We start from the raw sequence: 12254 nt of genomic DNA, 5'->3' as shown, positions 1-12254 counted from the left end.
TTCTATAAGGCTCCTATCAAAAGTAGTGAACTATATAGAGAATAGGCTGCCGTTTGGGACCGGCCCACTGATTTTGTCGTTCATTCACGTCCTGATACTTTACAATATCTGATGTTTCTTCTGGTGTGGTGTGAAATGGTTGTTTCTACGTTGATTTTGGGGTGAACTGTCCCTTTAGCTGGTGTTTGGTGTGGGTACCTAGGGTGGTGACGGGAGCTCAGCTTTCTCTTGGTGTCAGGGTGGGGATGTGTGTGTGATGGGTAGGTCAGCCAGTGTTTTGTCAAGCGCTGGGTAGGAAAATTGATGTGATGTCTGAAGAGCTGTTGCTGTTCTCAATGTTGCTTATAAGCTAGTCAATGTGCATAGCTTAAAAAAACACTTTTCGGCCTCCCGGGTGGCGCAGTGGTCTAGGGCACTGCCACCAGAGACTCTGGGTTCGCGCTCAGGCTCTGTCGTAGCCGGCCGCGACCGGGAGGTCCGTGGGGCGTCGCACAATTGGCCTAGCGTCGTCCGGGTTAGGGAGGGTTTGGCCGGTAGGGATATCCTTGTCTCATCGCGCACCAGCGACTCCTGTGGCGGGCCGGGCGCAGTGCCCGCTAACCAAGGTAGCCAGGTGCACGGTGTTTCCTCCGACACATTGGTGCGGCTGGCTTCCGGGTTGGAGGCGCGCTGTGTTAAGAAGCAGTGCGGCTTGGTTGGGTTGTGTTTCGGAGGACGCATGGCCTTCGTCTCTCCCGAGCCCGTACGGGAGTTGTAGCGATGAGACAAGATGGTAATTACTAACAATTGGATACCACGAAATTGGGGAGAAAAGGGGGTAAAATAAAAAATAAAAATAAACACTTTTCAGAGTCAATCTTTAGAATGTTTTTTTCCCTCACTTTAGTTGGATAGAAGAGTTTCAAGAACCACCTGGATCTGAGCCATGCTTGCTAGGGCTGGGAATTGGCAGGGACCTCAACAGTTGATATTATCACGATACTTAGGTTCCGATATGTATTGCGATTCTCACGTTTCTATATGCGTTTCGATTCGAGGCTTCGATTTTGTGATTTCATGGACCAAACATATTGTTCGTCATATGTCTGCTGCAGAGAGACGAGAGAGCATGAGAAAATGAGTTTTGATCAGAGAAAAAAGTGCTGAAAATCTGTTGGCTCACTATTTTAAAAAGTTGGAGAACAAGCTATAGGAGTTTTGGCACAGGCACAGCCGACTAGCGCTAGCTAACGCTACCTACAGTAGTTATTTTCATGTTTATACATCGATACTCAAATCAATATAATATCGTCCATAAATAAAATTGCGATATTTAACTATCAATGTTTTTTTTTTCTCCCCCCGTCACGAATGCTTGGAGGAATAATGGAAATTCTATAAAAACTGCTCATTTGAATACCAAGGCATAAAGCCTTCGTCAGTGTGTTGGCCTTACCGAGACAGACCCGACGAGAGCATGATTGCGGTTTGTCTCTTTGTTTGTCCTGAGCCGTGATGCATGTTTCTGACATATTTAGCCCGACGTCGTCTTCAGTCTCCTTTAGTTCTGCCTTAATTAACAACAAGTAGGCCTAACGAGCAAGCAAGCAGCCACAGAGAAATAGTCACTGTGGAGCAACGCGGTTCTCCCCCTTTCTCCCTCTCCTCCCTCCAGTCTTCTCTCTTTCTGGTACCCTTCGGTCTGTCACTTCTGGTCATCCTCCTCCCTTCCTCTCTTCTGTCTCTCTCTCCCTCTTTCTCTCGCTCTCCCTTGTTTTTCTCTATATCCCCCTCTCCTCCTTACCCCCCTTCCATTACACATGCTACCTCTCCCCTGAGTCCGGTGGCGACAAGACAGTGGAGTCCCTCTCTCTCACCCCCCCCCCCCCCCCCCCCCCCCTCTGTTCCTCCTTCCTTCCTCTGCGTGTTGGTTTGTGTCTAGAGAGCCGTTTAATGGACTGTTCCGCAGCTGGGAGCTGAATATCAGCATCTATCTGGCTGGGGCCGATTGCCTGACAACCCCCGCGCCGCCTCTGTATATTTAAGACCCAAACTAATCGCCTCTGCATTTTACAGACCGCGTCGCATTTATAGAAGGCAAGAAGACCCTGTTTGCAGCTCTCGATCCTAACACTGTCGGGCTGAGTGTGTTAGTTTTCCCTCATAGAAGGCTTAACAAACAAGGGCTAAGCCCATATTAGACATAGCAATTTTGAAAACAGCAACATGCACTATTAACTTTAAATGAAACACTAGTGATTTTTTTTTGTTGCCACATTTTAAGAGCTGGAGGGCTAGTGACCTTTTAATCCCTCCTTTTTTTAAAGACAAGCTATTAAGCGAAGATTTAGACCTGTTATTAGCCTTGCTAAGGAAGTTAGCGAGCAGCAAAGGAAAATGCTTTAATCTGTGTCTTTCTCTCTGTCTTTGCAGGGGGGCGTATTGGCTGACTTGTCTGTTGCCAGGCGGCTAAGGGTGGGGCCAGGGATGTAACCTAACCAATAGAACGACTGTACTAACATGAGAGAGTGGGGAAAATGGCTGCCTTGGCCTGTGTCTGTGCACTGTGTGTTATTTCCCCTTTTGGAGTCTGTGGCTGGTTGAATTTCTCCTCTAATAAAGTGTTTCTCAATACATTCCTGGGGCACCCCAAGGCTTTGTACTGTGTACACTTTATTTGAATCGAAGGCTTGGCGATGAGTTGAATAAGGTGTGATATTGCTGGGCTAGAACAAAAGGTGCACCACGTGGGAACTCCCGACTCCCGAGGGGGATGCAGGGCTAAGGCTTGACCTTTCTCTCTCCTTTCGGCTTGACTTTCGCCACAGTGAAGTTACAATGCTTTCAGTAGTTTTCTGACTGGTTTTGGTGTTGTGACTATATGCTTCAAGGGGCTCACGAGACGTATGTGGCAGGGTCTACAGGAAGTCACGGACTACAATAAGAAAACCATCCACGTCACGGACTCCGGCGTCACGCTTCCTGACAAACTAAACACCTTTTCCCGCTTTGATGATAATACAGTGCCACCTTCGCGGCCCGCTAACATGGACTGCGCCCCCCTCCCCTCCTTCTCCGTGGCCGACGTGAGTAAAACATTTAAACGTGTTAACCCTCGCAAGGCTGCTGGACTAGACGGCATCCCTAACCGCGTCCACAGAGCATGCGCAGACCAGCTGGCTGGAGTGTTTACGGACATGTTCAATCGCTCCCTATCCCAGTCTGCTGTCCCCATATGCTTCAAGATGGCCACCATTGGTCCTGTACCCAAGAAGGCGAAGATAACTGAACTAAATGAATACCGCCCCGTAGCACTCACTTCTGTCATCATGAAGTGCTTTGAGAGACAAGTCATGGATCATATCACCTCCACCTTACCGGCCACCCTAGACCCACTTCAGTTTGCATACCGCCCCAACAAGTCCACAGACGATGCAATTGCCATCACACTGCACACTGCCCTATCCCATCTGGACAAAAGGAATACCTATGTAAGAATGCTGTTCATTGACTACAGCTCAGCATTCAAAACCATAGTACCCTCCAAACTCATCATCAAGCTTGAGGCCCTGGGTCTCAACCCCACCCTGTGCAATTGGGTCCTGGACTTTCTGACAGGTCGCCCCCCCCAGGTGGTGAAGGTAGGAAACAACACTTAGCTGACCCTCAACACTGGGGCACCACAAGGTTGCATGCTCAGCCGCCTCCTGTATTCCCTGGCCATGCACGCCTCCAACTCAATCATCAAGTTTGCAGACGACACAACAGTAGTGGGCTTGATTACCAACCATGACGAGACAGCCAGCCTACAGGGAGGAGGTGAGGGCACTGGGAGTGTGGTGTCAGGAAAACAATCTCTCACTCAACGTCAACTAAACCAGCCTATCCACATTGAAGGGACAGCAGTGGAGAAGGTATAAAGTTTTAAGTTCCTCGGCGTACACATCACAGACCAACTGAAATGGTCCACCCACACAGACAGCATGGTGAAGGCGCAACAGCATCTCTTCAACCTCAGGAGGCTGAAGAAATTTGGCTTATCACCCAAAACCCTGACAAACTTTACAGATGCACAATCGAGAGCATCCTGTCGGGCTGTATCACAGCCTGGTACGGCAACTGCACTGCCCTCAACCACAAGGCTCTCCAAGAGGGTGGTGCGGTCTGCACAACGTATCACCGGGGGCAAACTACCTGCCCTCCATGGCATCTACAGCATCAATTTATTAAATGGATCACTAGTCACTTTAAACAATGCCACTTTAAATAATGTCACTTTAATAATGTTTACACATCTTACATTACTCATAGTATAAAATACAGTATATACATATGCTATCTATTGCACCTTGCCAATGCCGCTCGGCCATCGCTCATCCATATATTTATATGTTCTCAGTCACCCCTTTTAGATTTGTGTGTATTAGGTGGTTGTTGGGGAATCGTGATATTACTGCACTGTCTGAACTAGAAGCACAAGCATTTCGCTACACTCGCATTAACATCTGCTAACCATGTGTATGTGACCAATAAAATTTGATTTGGTTTTGATTTTATAGTTTTCTTTCTAAGTATTCGTCTAGCTGTATCAAACACAGGCTATATCTTCACAGTGGCTTACTTCCCTTCGAGTACCATCTAGTCTATTCTGTTTCCCCAGTGGCGAGATGTAGACATTGTCATGAATATTATCAACGTGCGTACTTGTTGGCTTTATCTCATGCAGTGCTTTGTATTGGCTCTTGTCAAGGACTACTACCATCCTCAACTACAACATTTTCCGTCAAGATAGAATTGCCCAAGGGGGAGTAGTTACAATCTACTGCAGAGATAGCCTGCAAAGTTCTGTCATACTTTCCAGGTCTATGCCCAAACAGTTCGAGCTTCTAATTTTAAAAATGAATTTCTCCAGAAATAAGTCTCTCACTGTTGCCGCCTGTTATAGACACCCCTCAGCTCCCAGCTGTGCCCTGGACACCATATGTGAATTGATTGTCCCCCATCTATCTTCAGAGTTCGTTCTGTTAGGTGACCTAAACTGGGATATGCATAACACTCCGGGCAGTTCTACAATCTAAACTAGATGCCCTCAATCTCACACAAATTATCAAGGAACCCACCAGGTACAAATCTAAATCCGTAAACATGGGCACCCTCACAGATATTATCCTGACCAACTTGCCCTCCAAATACACCTCTGCTGTTTTCAATCAGGATCTCAGCGATCACTGCCTCATTGCCCGCTATTGGTCCGCGGTCAAACGACCACCCCTCATCACTGTCCAACGCTACCTAAAACACTTCTGCGAGCAGGCCTTTCTAATTGACCTGGCCTGGGTATCCTGGAAGGATATTGACCTCATCCCGTCAGTAGAGGATGCCTGGTCGTTCTTTAAAAGTAATTTCCTCACCCTCTTAAATAAGCATGCCCCTTTCAAAAAATGTATAACTAAGAACAGATATAGCCCTTGGTTCACTCCAGACCTGACTGACCTCGACCAGCACAAAAACATCCTGTGGCGGACTGCACTAGCATCGAATAGTCCCCGCGATATGCAACTTTTCAGGGAAGTCAGGAACCAATACACGCAGTCAGTCTGGAAAGCAAAGGCTAGACTTTTCAAACAGAAACTTGCATCCTGTAGCTCTAACTCCAAAAAGTTTTGGGACACTGTAAAGTCCATGGAGAATAAGAGGACCTCCTCCCAGCTGCCCACTGCACTGAGGCTAGGAAACACTGTCACCACCGATAAATCCACGATAATTGAGAATTTCAATAAGCATTTCTCTACGGCTGGCCATGCTTTGCTCCTGGCTACCCCAACCCCGGCCAACCTTTCCGCACAACCCGCATCTACTTGCCCAAGCCTCCCAAGCTTCTCCTTCACCCAAATCCAGATAGCAGATGTTCTAAAAGAGCTGCAAAACCTGGACCCGTACAAATTAACTTGGCTAGACAATCTGGACCCTCTCTTTGTAAAATTATCCGCCGCTAATGTTGCAACCCCTATTACCAGTCTGTTCAACCTCTCTTTCATATCGTCCAAGATTCCTAAAGATTGGAAAGCTGCCGCGGTCATCCCCCTCTTCAAAGTGGGAGACACACTAGACCCAAACTGTTACAGACCTATATCCATCCTGCCCTGCCTTTCTAAAGTTATTGAAAAACCAAGTTAACAAACAGATCACTGACCATTTAGAATCCCACTGTACCTTCTCCGCTGTGCAATCTGGTTTCCGAGCTGGTCACAGGTGCACCTCAGCCACACTCAAGGTACTAAACGATATCATAACCACAATCGATAAAAGACAGTACTGTGCAGCCGTCTTCATTGACCTGGCCAAGGCTTTCGACTCTGTCAATCACCGTATACTTATCGGCAGACTCAACAGCCGTGGTTTCTCAAATGACTGCCTCGCCTGGTTCACCAACTACTTCTCAGATAGAGTTCAGTGTGTCAAATCGGAGGGCCTGTTGTCCGGACCTCTGGCAGTTTCTATGGGGGTACCACAGGGTTCAATTCTCGGGCCGACTCTTTTCTCTGTATATATCAATGATGTGGCTCTTGCTGCGAGTGATTCTTTAATCCACCTCTACACAGACGACACCATTCTGTATACATGTGGCCCTTCTTTGGCCACTGTGTTAACAAACCTCCAAACGAGCTTCAATGCCATACCACACTCCTTCCGTGGCCTCCGACTGCTCTTAAACGCTAGTAAAACTAAATGCATGTTTTTCAACCGATCGCTGCCCGCGCCCGCCTAGCTTCACTACTCTGGACGGTTCTGACTTAGAATATGTGGACAACTACAAATACCTAGGTGTCTGGCTAGACTGCAAACTCTCCTTCCAGACTCATATTAAACATCTCCAATCCAAAATTAAATCTAGAATCGGCTTCCTATTTCGCAACAAAGCATCCTTCACTCATGCTGCCAAACATACCCTCGTAAAACTGACTATCCTACCGATCCTCGACTTCGGCGATGTCATTTACAAAATAGCCTCCAACACTCTACTCAGCAAATTGGATGCAGTCTATCACCGTGCCATCTGTTTTATCACCAAAGCCCCATATACCACCCACCACTGCGACCTGTATGCTCTCGTCGGCTGGCCCTCGCTACATATTCGTCGCCAGACCCACTGGCTCCAGATCATCTATAAGTCTTTGCTAGGTTAAGCTTCGCCTTATCTCAGCTCACTGGTCACCATAACAACACCCAGCCGTAGCACGCGCTCCAGCAGGTATATCTCACTGGTCATCCCCAAAGCCAACACCTCCTTTGGCTGCCTTTCCTTACAGTTCTCTGCTGCCAAGGACTGTAACTAATTGCAAAAATCGCTGAAGTTGGAGACATATCTCCCTCACTAACTTTAAGCATCAGCTATCTGAGCAGCTTACCGATTGCTGCAGCTGTACACAGCCCATCTGTAAATAGCCCGTCCAACTAGCTACCTCATCCCCATATTGTTTTTATTTACTTTTTTGCTCGTTTGCACACCAGTATTTCTACTTGCACAACATCATCTGCACATCTGCCTCCAGTGTTAATTTGCTAAATTGTAGTTACTTCGCTACCAGGAATTTCTGCTTTTAGCCTACAAAGGCTGTTGTAAGGATCTATTTTATTTAACCTTTATTTAACTAGGCAAGTCAGTTAACCCCGTTCCGCTAGCGGAACCCCTCGCCAACAGCCAGTAAAATTGCAAATTGCAAAGTCAAATTTCTCAAACATACAAGTATTAGGCACCATTTTAAAGATAAAATTCTCGTTAATCCAGCCACAGTGTCTGATTTCAAAAATGCTTTACAGCGAAAGCTCCACAAACGATTGTTAGGTCACCACCAAGTCACAGAAAAACCCAGCCATTTTTCCCGCCAAAGAGAGGACTCACAAAAAGCACAAATAGAGATGAAGTTCATCAAAGGTTAGTGATTTAATTTTATCAGATGACACTCATAGGACTTCATGTTACACAATACATGTATGTTTTGTTCTGTAAAGTTCATATTTATATCCAAAAATCTTATTTTACATTGGCGTGTTAGATTCAGTAGTTCCAAAATATGCAGTGATATTGCAGAGAGCCACATGAATTCACAGAAATACTAATAAGAAATGTTGATGGAAATACAGCTATTATACATGAAACTTTAGATACACTTCTCCTTAATGCAACCGCTGTCAGATTTTTTTTTTTACTTTACGGAAAAAGCATAATCTGAGAACGGCGCTCAGAGCCCAAACCAGCCAGAGAAATATCCGCCATGTTGGGTAGTCAACATTATTCATAAATAGCATTATAAATATATTCACCTACCGTTTGATAATCTTCATCAGAATGCACTCCCAGGAATCGCAGTTCCACAATAAATGCTTGTTTTGTTCGATAATGTCCATCATTTATGTCCATTTATGTCCAATAGCTTCTTTTGTTAGGGTGTTTGGTAAACAATCCAAAAGCGCGATCTGGTCCATTCGGACGAAACGTTCAAAAAGTTATATTACAGGTCGAAGAAACTTGTCAAACTAAGTATAGAATCAATCTTTAGGATGTTTTTCTCATAAAAGTTCAATAATGTTCCAACCGGAGAATTCCATTGTCTGTAGAAAAGCACTGGAACGAGAGCAACCTCAAGTGAAAGCGCGTGACTGAGAACGAGGCTGTAGGCAGACCCCTTAGTCAAACAGCTCCCATCCGGCCCCCTTTCACATGAGCAGCCTGAAACCCTGTTCTAAAAACAGTTGACATCTAGTGGAAGCCTTAGGAAGTGAAAAATAACCCATATCCCACTGTGTATTCGATAGGGGTGAGTTCAAAAACTACAAAGCTCAGATTTCCCACTTTCTGTTTGGATTTTTTCTCAAGTTTTTGCCTGCCATATGAGTTCTGTTATACTCACAGACATCATTCAAACAGTTTTAGAAACGTCAGAGTGTTTTCTATCCAATACTATAATAATATGCGTATATTAGCATCTGGGACTGAGTAGGAGGCAGTTCACTCTGGGCACGCTATTCATCCATAAGTGAAAATGCTGCCCCCTATCCCAAACAAGTTTTAAGAACAAAACTTATTTACAATGACGGCTTACCCCGGCCAAACCATAACCCGGACGAAACTGGGCCAATTGTGCGCCGCCCTATGGGACTCCCAATCATGGCCGGTTGTGATACAGCCTGGAATTGAACCAGGGTCTGTAGTGATGTTTCTAGCACTGAGATGCAGTGCCTTAGACCGCTGCGCCAATCGGGAGGCCGAGTGAAGGTTTTATAACACATCTCAGAATGTGTTTTAATGGCTCTATAAATGCATTCATTATTTAACAGGTCTTTAAAGTCTTGATCATTCCGCCTGGACACCTAGTCAACATACAATCAACACGACCATGTGTCAACAATACGACAAGGATCGACCGGGATCATATCTACCTTGGTGTTCCACAATGGCTTGTATCGTGCCCTGTTGATGCAAATGCATTGATTCCAGACTCCATTTTAAAATGATTGACCTCCGCTAAGGTGAGATTCAACAACAGTGGCCTTGTAAAAAGGGAGCTTGTTCACCTTCCCCTCCCGCCCTCTTCCTGTTATGTCGCGTTGCCACGACAATCAGTCACGATGACCTCTGTTGCTGAAGCAGTTCTCTGCTCTCCTACCATATTGCTATCTCACCATATTTTTCATGTCCATCTACTTGATGTCCATTTGTGCAATCAATCATACTCGTTGTTACTTGATGAGGGGCATTTCTTTAGAGCAATCTAACGTCTTGTCATTAACCCTTAGAAACCCGGAGACAGTTCTCCTTGCATGAACTTTAAGCAGTGATTAGCACTGCCCAAGGAGAGACCAAACAACACTTTAATGGAGAGAGAAAAAAAGTTTGAGCAATGCGTTATAAAATGTGTGGTTTGCAACACTTAATGCCTAGAGTCTCTTATGCCATTTGAACATTTCAATTGACTATACTTCGCCAAAAAATGATGATTATAAAAAAATGTGTATATACTCCGGTGTCTCTGGACACCTTATGAGCTTTTTGCATGCATTTGATTTCAGAAACCCAACCCTGGTCTAAACCGTGTGGCGAAAATAGCTAAGGGGTCAACAGACATATTTTGGTCAAGGGTGCATTGTAGGCCTCGCGAAACTAAAAAATGAAGCGCTGCTCTACAGACGTTTAATTCAGACGTTATTTCGGAGACCTGCCGCGCTCTACTCTCTCGCCGAGTGGCCACGGATGCAGCTTGGTTGACTTTTTGAGTGGCAGTCCTCTCGACATGCTTTTCCACTCGTGCCGAGCAGTGTCAGGAGGAGGAGAGCGGGATGGGAAGGGTGAAGAGTGACTGAGAAGAATACTGTATAGCTGCCCGTCTGTCAATATTGAAGGCAGGCAGACTTAACTCCCCAGTCGTTCTCATGCAGGCTCACTGTCACTCAAGTTCACTCAGCGGGATACTAGAATAAACCCACAATACCAGGGCAGATGTACTGCGAAGGGAGGAGACGCTCAGACCGTGGCCTTGATGCACCCTTCTACCTCTATGCTATTGACAACGGTACACCCAGGTTGCATGGTAGTACTGTGATAGTACGGTGTGTGTCTGTGTGTGCATGCGTGTTGATAGTACTTTGTGTGTGTGCTTGTGCGTGCGTGTTAACGCTTGTCCAGTAATTACACTGCAGTGTAAATGGGAGTTGATGGCAGAGCTGCAGTATGTGCCAGGCTTGGTTGATTGGCCTGGCAGTGCCCGCTACCCTGGGTGGACTGGCAGCCGGCTCTCATCCATCAACCCGGCTGGCAGGGCGCCGGGTCTTATTTGTCTGTGCCCTGGCACCTGGCTGTGATCAGTGCCGGCCTCACCCACGTAATGCCAGACTGATGAGCACAGCCTACCTCACCCTACCTTAGGCCCTGCATATAGTACACATGGGCATGGGCACACACACACACACACACTATGACATACACACACACACTGTATGACAGACATACGCGTTATGACATAGATACACGCACACACACCCACACATTAGACACGTACACATTAGACAAGCACACACAACCCCTATAACTGACACACACACACACACCCTATCGGTAAGCCTGAAAGACCGCAGCTTATCACTGCGTTACGCTCATTTCACTTTGTTCTCACCCCTTGTACAAACAAATTCAGTATCACACACACACACACACACACACAGATGTAAATATTGAAGCACCCACAAACACTCCCCAACACACACAGTACTAGGGATGTGCATGAGTACTCGAAAGGACGTCAAAACTCGATCTTTAACCAGAGATGAAAAAAAAGAATAATCTTGGAATGGAATTATTATGTGGAATTATTAGGTGGAATGTTTCTTTGTGGCTGCCGGAACGGGCAAGTGAAATGTTGTCTCAAGTTTTTTTTTTCTTGAAGACTATGTTCATTTGCTTTGACTCTTGTGTTCCATTTGTATATGTGCATTTGCGGGGCACAACCAAAAAGAAACCAAGCCAAGCATCGCACAGTTCTTCTCCCTGAATTCCCTTTCCCCTCCGTGTCTGTCACTCAACTGTGTTCTGACCGCTCTCTCTATGCACGCGTGCTGCTGAGTACAAGCTCCTGTAGGCCTGCAGAAATAAATGCCTATGAAAAACGCATCTACATTCCTTGACAAATGACGACAGTTTTAACACAAATAAATGCCCATTATTATTTTTTTAAATTCTTCAACCTCTGTCAAATTGGTTGTTGATCATTGGTAGACAACCATTTTCAGGTCTTGCCATAGATTTTCAAGTAGATTTAAGTCAAAACTGTAACTCGGCCCCTCAGGAACATTCACTGTCTTCTTGGCAAGCGACTCCAGTGTAGATTTGGCCATGTGTCTTAGGTTTTGTCCTGCTGAAAGGTGAATTCATCTCCCAGTGTCCGGTGGAAAGCAGACTGAACCATGTTTTTCACTAGGATTTTGCCTTTGCTTCGCTCCATTAGGCTTGTTCTTTATCCTGAAAAACTCCCCAGTCCTTAACAATTACAAGCATAACCATAACATGATACAGTCACCATTATGCTTGAAAATATGGAGAGTGGTACTCAGTAATGTATTGGATTTGCCCCAAACATAACACTTTGTGTTCAGGACTTTTTTATTTCTTTGCCATATTCTTTTAAGTATTACTTTAGTGCCTTGTTGCAAACAGGCACTATTTTTGAAATATTTGTATTCTGTACAGGCTTTCTTCTTTTCACTCTGTCATTTAGGTTAGT

The 12254-nt window shown here is 45.6% G+C and overlaps 1 protein-coding gene across 6 annotated transcripts in view; it reads left to right on the top strand.

Moving 5' to 3' along the window:
* Nucleotides 1-12254, top strand: part of patj (PATJ crumbs cell polarity complex component) — a 166576-nt gene that overhangs the window by 79559 nt on the left and 74763 nt on the right. The gene's annotated exons all lie outside the window — the stretch shown is intronic.

The sequence above is a fragment of the Salvelinus namaycush genome, chromosome 10 (genome assembly GCF_016432855.1).
Source record: "Salvelinus namaycush isolate Seneca chromosome 10, SaNama_1.0, whole genome shotgun sequence".
NCBI lineage: Eukaryota > Metazoa > Chordata > Actinopteri > Salmoniformes > Salmonidae > Salvelinus > Salvelinus namaycush.
Note: the sequence above shows the minus strand (reverse complement) of the source record. Positions and strands in the feature narration are given on the sequence as shown.